The sequence below is a fragment of the Chroicocephalus ridibundus genome, chromosome 7 (genome assembly GCF_963924245.1).
Source record: "Chroicocephalus ridibundus chromosome 7, bChrRid1.1, whole genome shotgun sequence".
In the NCBI taxonomy this organism is placed as follows: Eukaryota; Metazoa; Chordata; class Aves; order Charadriiformes; family Laridae; genus Chroicocephalus; species Chroicocephalus ridibundus.
Genome location: NC_086290.1, coordinates 3,512,768 through 3,524,636, shown reverse-complemented (window position 1 = coordinate 3,524,636; position 11,869 = coordinate 3,512,768). Strand labels below are relative to the sequence as shown.

The 11,869-nt window shown below is 39.8% G+C and overlaps 1 long non-coding RNA gene across 1 annotated transcript; it reads right to left on the bottom strand.

Moving 5' to 3' along the window:
- Nucleotides 1-6,882: 6,882 nt before the first annotated feature.
- On the bottom strand, nt 6,883-11,792 carry LOC134518573 (uncharacterized). The gene is made up of 3 exons (XR_010071997.1): nt 11,693-11,792; nt 9,594-9,738; nt 6,883-6,955 (listed from the first exon to the last, which is right to left on the bottom strand). It is a non-coding gene; the product is annotated as an uncharacterized LOC134518573 (long non-coding RNA).
- Nucleotides 11,793-11,869: the final 77 nt, after the last annotated feature.

Here is an 11,869-nt window from a genome sequence, read left to right as displayed (position 1 = left end):
CATTTGTTATTAAGCATCAAGAAGGAAGCCAAAATAGCCTAGTATAGCTGGAATGGAAAGCTTCACACTAAAAGGAGTAGTTTGAAAACTGCTTCTCCTATTGAAATTTTATCTGTCACCTAAAATTAAGGGTTGTCCTATCATTCCAACATCGCTGACTGGGAGGTCCACAGGAAAAGCAGGACTTCGTGAATCATCTTGAGAATTAAGCACTTAAATTTCTCCTCCAGGGGCATTTACCTTTGCAAAAGAAAGCTGCCTTTCTTTTCTTCCAACCTTTTGGAGATATTTTATTTCTTCACCCCTAATCAAGCTTCCAGTACCTTTTTATGAAATCAACAGCAGGATTTTGGATAGTTCCAGAAGGGGCATTAATTATCTGCAAAATATTCTGCAAAATATCTGCAAAAAATTATCTGCAAAATGGGCTCATAAATTCAGGAAGCGATATATTGCTCTTTCCCTCTCCAGTCCTACCTGGAGGACGATCCACCCTTGCCTACAGACGGTGGTCAGGCCGATGGCTGATGTGGGCAATGCCCACCACATACCCAAGACATTTTTTGTAGAGTTTGAACTTCTTCAGTGAAACACTGGTGCACAACTTTACTTATAAAACAAGGCAAAGCTGCTCACAAGGCTTTTTTCCACTGGTCTTCATATGACAACGCAATATTTAATGAATCAATCAATGTAAAGTCTCTAGGCAGGAGGGTTCTAAACTTACTGTCGTAAGAAGGCATTTAATTTTGATTTACTGAAGTAGTTATTGTCTACTAATAGGATAACATTATGAAAGCTGAGTACGTGTATGTCAGTTATACGTTAATTAGTTAGTATAGTAAGAGATACTAAATAGCACTAGAAGCTGCCTACACATCCCTTGAAAAAGTTTAATTGCAAGGAAATAAGTTCAGGAGCACATTCTCCTTTATGGGTAACCATTCATCTGAAAAACAAATTGTCCTGATAAGGTCCTTAGACAAAAAATTATTTCTGGAATTCACACAAATAGTAGATATATGATAAAACTGTACACAGAACAAATGTCAAGTGATGTTTTTGTGTTTTTTTTGTCAGGTATGTACAGGAGAGTTGGAAATTAGCTCTTTTAAGAAATAGCTAATTTAGCTATTAGCTGTGATTTACGAACAGTTTGGTTGTAAAGCTGGATATCCCATGAGAAAGCAGGATCACATCAGGAATTTCTAATTCCCAATAACTCGTAGTGGCCTCTATATATTTTCACTTGCTGTTTAAACGTTTCTCTAAAATATTCATTGGATGCAGGACAGATGGAAACCTCAACATTATCAGTATTTAATGTGCCTTCTGCTCTAGCCGGCCACCCCGCACTGATCCTGCGGCAGGGAAGCAGCCTGAGACTCATGGGTTTATTCCCAGGGGTAAGTCCACTTGCTCGCTGTCACCACATGCGCTTGCCTGGCTTTGCCCGCCCCTCTGGTTTATGTTCCCTCTCCAGCATGGGCTAAAATTAACTTTCTTAATTTGGTAATAGTTTTGCAAATGGCCCTTGGAAAACTGACTTATGCATAAACATTATTTCTTAGAAGGTAATCACATATTTGCACTGAGGCATCATGTTTAAAGTATCTGCTGTAGCTGAATGTTAATCCCAAGGACTAATTTCAATGATTTTCCTGGTGATACACTAGTGCAACCAGCTAACGACTCTGTGAAAGGGCAGCCGTCCTGCCCGGTCAGCGTCAGTCCTCTTTCGACATCTCCTCACCGGCTAGCCCATCATTCAGTGAGACAGTCAGCACCTCCCAATGCACGCACGTCCTGGAGAACGTAAAAACATGCAATAGTCTGTGTCGTATGGTGACAAATACAGTTCAAAGTACCATTATCACTTGTTCTCATGGTGATAATTAATCCCATCATCATTATCATAATGAGAAACCACGTTCAGAAAATGCTGATTGAAAAACTCCAATATAAAAAATACAAGTCATTCACTGCCCTATCAACCTGATTCTTACATTTGCTGTTGATTAGCACACAGTCTTCCAAATAATTTTTATACCCCAATCCAAACTTTTCTAGTGTTCTTATGTTTCACTTCATGATTTTTTAAAATGTTCCATTCAAGCATGAAGAGCTAAGATTGCACTTTTGTTCATTAATTTATGATGGATCTTTAATCAGAATCTTTTCCTGATATCTCTCCTCTCCCAGAGTTGTGGCGACAAAGAAAGAGAGAGAAAGAAATTGAGAGAGATATAAATAAGAAAGGAGGAGAGGGAGAGGAGAAGGTAAACAAACGCATTAAAAGTACAGAAAATAATAGAAAAGCATAGGAAAAAAAAAGAAAAAATGAGCTTCACACTATGAATTGCCATAACTATAAAGAGGATGTGGTTTTTGGAAGTGAATCGGTGCAATGCCATGGACTGGCCCCTTGTTTCCAGCTCTGCCCCTTCCCACCAGGCAGGAGTTCAGAGCCACAGCTGCCAAGCATCCCTTGAAAATGTCTGCAAAGGCAATTAAAAACACTTCAGCCCTTTACTGCACTTTTGAAATGCAATGCAGACTCCCATTTCAACTTTTCCTACATCTTTCTATATTAACAGTCTGAACCTAATAAATAATCCATGCCTATCACACATAGACTACTCTTCAGCAGGGCTGATAAGGCAAATCTGAACTACATTAGATAAGCATTACATTTTTATAGGCCTCACATTTTTCTCCAGTTTTAGGCTCATAATTAGCCTGTGTAAACATAAAATGAGGTGTCTGGAATCACAGGATATTACGCGCCACTGGGAATATGACCCTGTTTATATTTGTCCATATGTACACACAAAAATCAATATAATACTATACAGTGCTCCTTTAAAAAATCTTGTACATGAAGAATGTTTCCAAAATATGTGCAGCATCTAGAATATACCTATATTCTATACCAATATACCTATACAGAATGACCTGATACTGGTTGAAATTAAAGGGTTGCACACTAAACAGAGGCAGATCAGTCGATCAGAGTTGCTTCTTCTAGCATTTTATCTGTTCTGAATATATGAATTTACTCACAGCTTGGCTGTATACATATGCACAATCATTACATGACAAATTAAAAAGGGGCACATAATAAGCTTAAGTCATCATAAATCATATAATAAACATGTGAATGAGAAAATTTAATAAACGATATGTTTCCACAACAACTTCATCCCCTTCCATTAAATCCATATCCCCCTAGGACTTGTTCTAATAGTCTCAATTCCTAAGTACACATCATCCATTAAAAGAAAAGAAAAAAAAAAAAATAAAGCACAACTCACCCTGCCAGGATATGTTTCTTCTTTTCACTTTTTGGTCTGGCATTTTCTCTTCTGTGGCCAGAATTCAGCCTCCAACCCGTGGCTATTGTGGACGGAAAATGGTTCCCTGCTCCAGGAAAACTTTCTTCTTTGTAAAAATGTTTCTAATCTGCACCAGCAAGAAACCAAGCGAACGGATGAATGGGATAGTCACAAGGAAAGATCTCCTTGTAGACTGGTATGATGCCTTCCTGAGGCCAACAGCTTGGACTCCTGTAACCTATATGAATGCCTTATGCACTGAATTTTTGTCCAGCGAAACAGGTTGAGAGTTTCCTTTGGCATGAGCAGAAACCCCAGCATAAGCCCAACAAGCTTCTCCTATAATAACTGACACATACATCGCAGAAAGAAGTTTCTTTCTCTGCCAACGGTTTTGTTGCAGCAAGCTCTACCTTTACTAGAAAGAAACCTTTTCCTAGCTTACAGTTTTCTTGTGCATGTTTCCCAGTAAATTTTCCTTCAGAAAGAAAATTAATGTTTCTTTAATATAGAGAACACACTGGGATTTAGACCATCTTCTCCACAGCACTCCAATGTGACTTTGGACAAATCGCTTTTAATCCCACGTTGCCTAGGTGTCAGAACTGATCTTATTTAACAGTTTTGATAATTAATTTGACAGAGAATACTAGTATACCAATTACTTTTTTTTTCATGACATGAATTTGGAAGGCATTGCCAACCCAAAGGAATATCAGACTATAGGTAAATTAAATGATCTGGGAACTGCAACGACAGAAGTAAGATAACATTTAGTAACACAAAACTGCAAGTTCAGGAATTTCGGGGTGAATAGTCAGTATTTTTGCTTACAGCTTGAACTTATCACTTGGAAATGGAAGAGGAAGGCAAAGATTTCACAATATGCTGACTATAAAGCCACCAATACGATGCACCCATCAACAGCCAATGGTATGTACATCTTAGGACAGGGAAAGAGTAATGTCAGTAGAAACAGGAAAATATTCATGCTGTTGTACGAGCCCATCCTACACCATCTTGGGATGACCTAGGGCTTCAGATTGTTCACAGACAGGAGGAAAATTCAGCAAAATACGGAAAAGGGATATTCAGGCAAAAGTCCAACTTCTCTTAAGTGATGAGAATGATAAAAAGTCATTTATTTAGCCCAGTAAAGTGAACAAAGGCTGGGGTTAAAATTATTTTAAATCACTAGATGACAATGTTGGCGCTAATATGAACAGGCATTCACTGGCTACAGATAAATTCTGACTATTAGACGAATATGTCTAAATGTCCTCTTCAGACAGGGGAGAGGTTCTCCCATAGCAGGCAAACAAATGACCTGACTTTAAATTAGAGTTTGGTCACTTTATGAACCCAGTTTCATCATATGCTTGCTTGGGAAAGCTGAGGACTGAATTTGATAGCCCATGCTGTCACTTCAAAGATGTTGAGTATTTCCAGTTTATTCGACGACTCTGGGGCCGAAAGCCTGACATCCTTAGAGTCACCTGAAAATCCTAGGCAGAAACAAACGAGGTGACTGCAGGAGTTAAGTGTATCGGTTTTATTAGCACTTGTTTGAATTGGATCTGTCACCCAGGAGAGACATCTACATTCCATATGTACCCTCATAAAGTGCCACTATAGCACTTCACATCTCCATCAACATAGATACATCACATCTATTACATACGTGCACCTATATACAACATAGGTATGCACGTGCTCACTATACAAGAATGGACTTTGAAATGATGTATGTTTGAGATTCAGAAAGTTAACACATTAAACCATAAACGTGTGCAAAAGAAGTTGTTTCTCTATTTCCACTAGTTCTAAACACAAGTTGCAGCGTCCCTCCATTTTGCTACTCAGCCAGAGAAACCAGGATGCTGAACTAATATTTCTTATACTAAAACCTTCCATCTTTTGCAGCTAACTCATCTGATTTCCGTGATCATAAAGAACTGTATAATATTAAATTATAACAACAGCAATCAAAGGCATGGGGAGCGAGAGGATTCTCGATTGCAGCCCATGCATCACTCAATATCACCACAGAAGAAGAGATTGAAAAGCGCATCAATTCACATAACTTCCTCCCCGTGCCCATTGTCTGTTTCAGTTCCTAATGATGCTGAAGTGTCTCCATGATTAAAATTTAAAGGTTTCCCAGTAACCAAGTAATTTGCCCAAAACTCCTTATCTAGCACTCACCATGAAGACTCTGATTTTAATATACCATTAATCAAGCTCCAGCCAAGTTTACTACTGATACTTTCAATTACAGAGGAACTAACTTCATTCTTCTCAGTGTGTCAGTGAGAGACCACTTCCTTGATTAGCCATAGACCCTAAAAACAGATGGATAACAGGGCCGGGTTCGATGCACTTTGCTGAAGGAACTATTTGTTGCGAATTGCAAATCAGTAAACAGAATTGGATCTCTCTGCTGCGGGATATACTCCAGCCAAATTTTTAGCCGTACGTACCCTATTATAATAAAAAAACATTAACTGATTTCCAGTTTTACAGTGTAATAATAATATGCGATTTGATTAAATGCAAATTAATGCAATGGTGAATCTGACGGGCAAGTTCTAAATATCAGCATATTTCACAACACAAACATTTACACAAATGCGCATGATGCGTGCTTAATTTAAGCATATGAATAGATCCACAATCTTCAATAGGACATCTCAGGCTCTAAGTGATGCACGTGCATAAGTGATTGCAGGATCAGTTATCAGAAAATGATCCCCGGTACAATTTATAAGAATTCCAACAGATTGCAAATAGCTATGATTTGTCACACAACATCTGGTCTCTTCTCTCCGCAATCAAATGGACAAATGGAAATAACAATACAGACTGTGAAATCGCAGCTTGTAAAAAACAATTAGAGGGAAAGGGACCCATACCTTACCCTGCCAGAGTGATGGAATTTGCACAGGACTGTCTGGCTCAACTAACAAAGTCAGCATTTGTTTGAGCTTGAGTGCGATTTCCACAAAACAAGGATTTAATTCTGAAGTTACTCCTCCAGCTCCAGCCAAAACTTCAGGAAAGCCTCCGGCAAACCAGGATTGGAGGTCCCGTTTGTGCCCCAGTGAGCCCCCAGAGCTTTACCTGTTCTGCAGGACCGACCTGCTGCGTGGCAGCAGCAACAGCGCACCCTCATCGTGTCGAGACGGTGAGGAGGAGAAGTGGCTACACAGAATTGTGGGGTTTTACTTAAATATATCAGTCAGATCATTCCAATGCATTTGGTTCTGAATGCAACAGGGCATTAGGTAACGATTTTAATTGTTTTCTTTAACCAGGGAACGTTACAGCACTTCCAGTTACATTGCAAAATTGCAAGAACCATCTCAACAGTGAAATCAAAGGGACTGGTAAAAATTAACTTGTCTGCGATGCCATGGTCATATCATAAAAGCCACCTGAGAGCAACATTTCGGAATTTCCATCACAAAGCTCAGATTTATGCAATACAATTTAAACCAAAAGGATACATAAAATTTCTGAGAAAAAAAACGAGTACATACAACAACAACAGAGATCGATTTTCATTCACAGCATTATTCAAAGTCTCCGGATGGTGCTGTTTCCTTGATTACGTGGCTTATCTGACTGAAAAAAAACAGTTTGATATTTAAGAAAAGGGCAACGATACAATGCTTTGAAACATCTGAGTTTAGTGTCATTCAAACCTAGCCTTCACGTATCAGTTGGCATTCTCAACCTTAGTTAAATAAAAGTTTTAGTTCATATGCAAGTTGCACCTGAAGACAAACCCCAGTATCTCTGTAGGCCAAGGCTGCAGTGTACACGTGGAAGCCTTTTTTACTAAGAGGAGAGACATGTGGGTGAGACAACAGCCCTCCTTTAGAACGATGTCCAAAGAAACTAAAGATTTTGGTGGTTTTTCAGAGGATGAGCAAATCCGCTCCTTTGGAGTGCCTGACCTCACCACGGACCTCCTCTCAACAGAAACCCATCGTGGCTTTGCAAGAAGTGAAGACAAGACAACATTTGGGCAAGAATCTTAACTTTTCTGGTATTCAACCAAAACAAAGTTCCCAAATTTCTACTGCTTACTCTTCTTTTAGATTTTTTTTTACCTCCAACAATAACCAACAGTGTAAAGTGGAACAGATAAGGCACACACACACACAAAAAAAATTCACTATGATTTTTCCTCAAGTTGTGCTTTATCCCAAACATAGTCATACCTTTTTGTAAGATTTACAATGTTAACCAATTCTTTTCTGTCAACTAGCAATTTTTTGGCAGATCCCTTTTGCATGATTCATGAAGGACCAGTAAAAGGCTAATTGTTCAAATTAATTTGCGTAAATGACTAAGCAAGAGATAACAAAATTACATCTGCACTTGTTTGGCAAAGATTCAATAGCAGCGGCCCTGTACTGCCAGCTGCTTCCAGACAACACTCTTGCAGAAATTAAAAGCTACAAATATTAATTAATACACTTTTTTGGTACGTTAATTTGCACTGAAAGGTTCCGGAGTACAAAACTGCTGAGAAGATGAACCATGATAATTAGAATTAATGGGATGGATGCATGTTTTTTGCAGCTGAAGTTTTAAAAACCCATGAATGGAACTGGGAACTTGGAACTGACATTCTCATAAATCTCTATGATAATGCCGCTATTAGTATTAGAAGGATTAAGTACTGTGGCTCCAGCGTTATCCATCACATGACACGTTGTATCCCATCTGTCACTGCAGCAGCTAAGACATGATAGCTGTCCTTGAGGAAGCCGTATGAAAAGCTTTGGGAATTCAAGGAATTGTGGTGCTGAGTGTCGGGCTACAAAATGAATAGCTCAAACCTCTGACTCTCACACAGAAATAATGGCCGGTGCTCTGTACTTGTCAGCTTAGTGCTTTAACAAATACTCCGACTGTGGTATCTGTATTTAAGTTAAGTTAAGCAGTCTGAATTATAGATAAATCAGGCAGGGAAAAAGAACAGTCAAATGTCACAGATTTTTATCTTTAACTCATTTCTGTCTTTGTAGGTTGGATGTCTCTGGAACTGCTTTTACTGATGTTCACCCCATTAATTTTGCATATTTTAGGGCAGCGAGCACCACTGGAGCACTACTCAGTGCGTTGAAATAACAATGAATTTCTACATGAAGTCACTAATGAGGCCATTTACCTACTTCACAAGTTTATCTGCACGTTATCATGACGCAGATCCCCTTCTACACGGAAATGCTGGCGTGAGAAAAACGAAATTTTAGATGCGTTCTATCTTGAAACTTTGCCTGTCAAATTAACTTTAAATTTTGTCTCACAGCTTTCCAGACTTTTGAAAAATCATTGCATTTCTACATGATACAAACACTGGACGGGGACACAGATGCGGCGAGTCTATGCTACCTATTTTACAAATTGATTTTTCATTGCTGAGAAAAGTCTTAGAAAAGGAACTTCCAAGATGTCAAAGGTAAGAAATTCTTAAATAGCACTGTTATTTCTATTTTTCATGATACCTGTGTACACGTGTAATGTAATTGGTGTGAAAGGCTGAAGCAAAAGGCAGGTCTAAGAAGGACCAGGTGGCGGAGGCAGTGGAGACTGTCTCGGGAAGGGGCAGCTTCCTCACCCTGTTCACGCAAAAAGCCCCACCAGGGTGTTCAAAGCTGGCTGAAGCAGGCAAACCCCCCCCAAAAAACAAGCCTGCACTAAGAAATATATGTGCTAGAGAGTAGGCTGCCAGGGTCCACCCAGACCGTATTCCCCCTGCATTGTTTGGTAGAAAAAAAACCCAAAATTTATGCTTTCACAATTTCTCAGACTCCCAGAATTTACCTCCTGAGGCTGACCATGAAACCCTCTGTCCTTTACAGGACAATCACAGCTGAATTCAAGCCATTCCGCTAGAGATTTTGCAGAATAACATTTTATTTTTTTTTCTAGTGAAGTTTGTAAAAAAAATGCCCGCAGAGGTAGATGATCAGCAACGTAATTTTCTCCCCAATTTCTAGCATACCATTTTCACAGGCTACCCATGTTATTATTCCTTTACTCTGAACTATTGGATCATTTTCCTCTTCTACGATAAGTCTGCTTCTACTCAGTTTTTATTCATCTGCATGAGCTTAAAAAATAAATAAAAAAAATAAATGTTATGTCCTATCTCTGATGACATCATTGAGCAAAATAAAAAATTATTCTTGACCCTGATCCTCAGCATCTGGGTTGTTAATATTGTGCAGTCAGACTGCTCACCATCTCACAGCCCACAAAGTCGACGCAAATCTTTCCATCTCCGGGCACGGGATCAAACGGAGAGCACGGCAGCGAGGGCTGGTCCTGAGCGCTCCTTTCTTGCTCCCCAAACACAAGTTTTTAGTGCCCCATCCCGCAGAAAAGCCTGAAAATCTCAAGGTATATGCGTCTTTTAGAGCTTAGCTGTGTAATAATAATAAAAATATATTATAATTTATTAATTATTGTGAATTATAGAGTATGTAAATACTTTTTTCCTCACCGATGCTGTTTGATTTACAGTCCAAAGTATTCACCCGTGTGGGTAGCAACCACCGAACCTCAGAAATTAATATCTTTCTGCACTCTGAAGAGGGAAGTGTTTACCCCTACACAGAGATGTGAGACAAAAGGTCTCTGTCGGCACACAGCTGCCACATGGAGTCAACTATTCAAAGGGGTTTCGAGTCAAGTAATATCAGTGATTAAAGAGAAAACCGAATAAGCTCGTGAACCGCAACACAACAGATAACAGAAGAAAACAGGAGCGTGGCTAAAACAGAGCACAACACAAAATCACTTCCTAACCAGATAAATTGTTAAATATAAAAGAAAACGCGTGGAAAAAAAAAAAAATCGACAATATTTTGCATTTCTGTAGCATCTTCCACCCAGAAAGTCCAAAGCACTTTATTGATGCTTCTGTGGGTTACGATCTCTAAAATCCCAGACTGGAAAAAAAAAGCGCAAAGGGGATAAACAACTTGACCAGAGCAGAGGAAAACCCGGCTACAAAGGGAGGCAGTGTCCCGGGGGGGCTCCCATGCTGCCCGGGATGCTGGTCTCAGCACCGGTCCAGAACCCTCACCCACCGGGTGAGGAACGATCTGGGCACAGGGGTTTTTTCTTCACATTACAGCATGTGCAATCGGAGAGACCGCCCAAGATCACCCTGGGCAATAAGTAGTTTGGTGCCCAGGGGATTTGTCTGAAATATAATTATCACCTCTATGCTGCCTCGGTACAGCCAAGAGTAATTGTGGTGACCATTTGATACCCGTTCTTCTAACGTGGGTTTTGCTCCCTTTCTCTCTGGCTTTAATCAACATACTGGACCTGATGAAACTTCACAAAATAGGCATTTGTCTTTGGCCAAAGTTTTGGCTTTTTTCATGATGCTGTTTCGTCTGACTTGCATCTGCGTCATAAAATAAATTCCTGGCAATTTCTGACGCTAAAGTTCATACCGAGAGCAACTTGAAGATCAGGAGCTTAATTATTAATTAAATGAACTTCCTTTAGGCTGTAGTAATAGACCAGCATTACTAAAAAGAGTACTTAGATTTGCATTTATGGGCCTTTACTGAAAGCATTCTCTTCCCTTGAGACAGTCCTTTCCTTTTCCGTCTCATCAGTCTTACGTCCCAGTACAGGGCATCAAAATTGTCACTATCAGTCTTAGTCTGCTTGATGCAGAAACTGGAAGTTTGTTGAAATGTCAGAGATGGTACCAATCTGTACATTTGCTACAGCAAAACAGAAAGGCAATGTGGATCTTGTGATTCTGTGATCTTACATATGAGACTCTCCGCGACTCAGATAGTCCCCATTTTCTTCCAATAGCATCCTCTACTCTGAACTTCTCAGGAAGACTTAAGGAATACTAGACATTTCCAGAGATCTAACGGCAGACGGTAGGCAGCTGTCACCCAAAACTAGGGGAATTTGTGCCACAGGGCAGGTAGGAAATAGGTTACGGTGGTCACTGAAAACAGTATCCCAAACTATGCTCGTTCACATCCAGGGCCCACAAATGCTACTGGGATTCTGTGCAGGTGGATGAACCAATTTTGTGGAAGAGGTTGATGGCTGATTGGTCTCTTCTTGTCTTGACTTCCAGAACACAAGCACTAAGAATAGGCCATTTTTTTAAAATGCAAAAGCAGATGTAAAAAATATCCCTATTGAGGTCACTGTGGGTCTAGAATTTTTACTTTATACAGTTTAACGTCAGGAAAAATATTCTAACACACAAATTGAAAACTCCAGACCACCCATGGCTATCTGTCATAAAAAGGTTTACCCAGCGTTAGGGTTGTCTCCCCAGCATCGGCACTTACCAGACAGCGACTGCGTAACTCCTCAGTAATGCCTTGATTTTGGATCTCGGTACTTCCAGCTCGTAACTCTTGCAGACTGGCAAGAAAAAAACATCTATTTCTGAAACCCTCAAGGTGGTCTTCTGTGGGATACTCTGCAACACCTTTCTGCATGGGCTGGTTGCCGAGGAGAGGAGA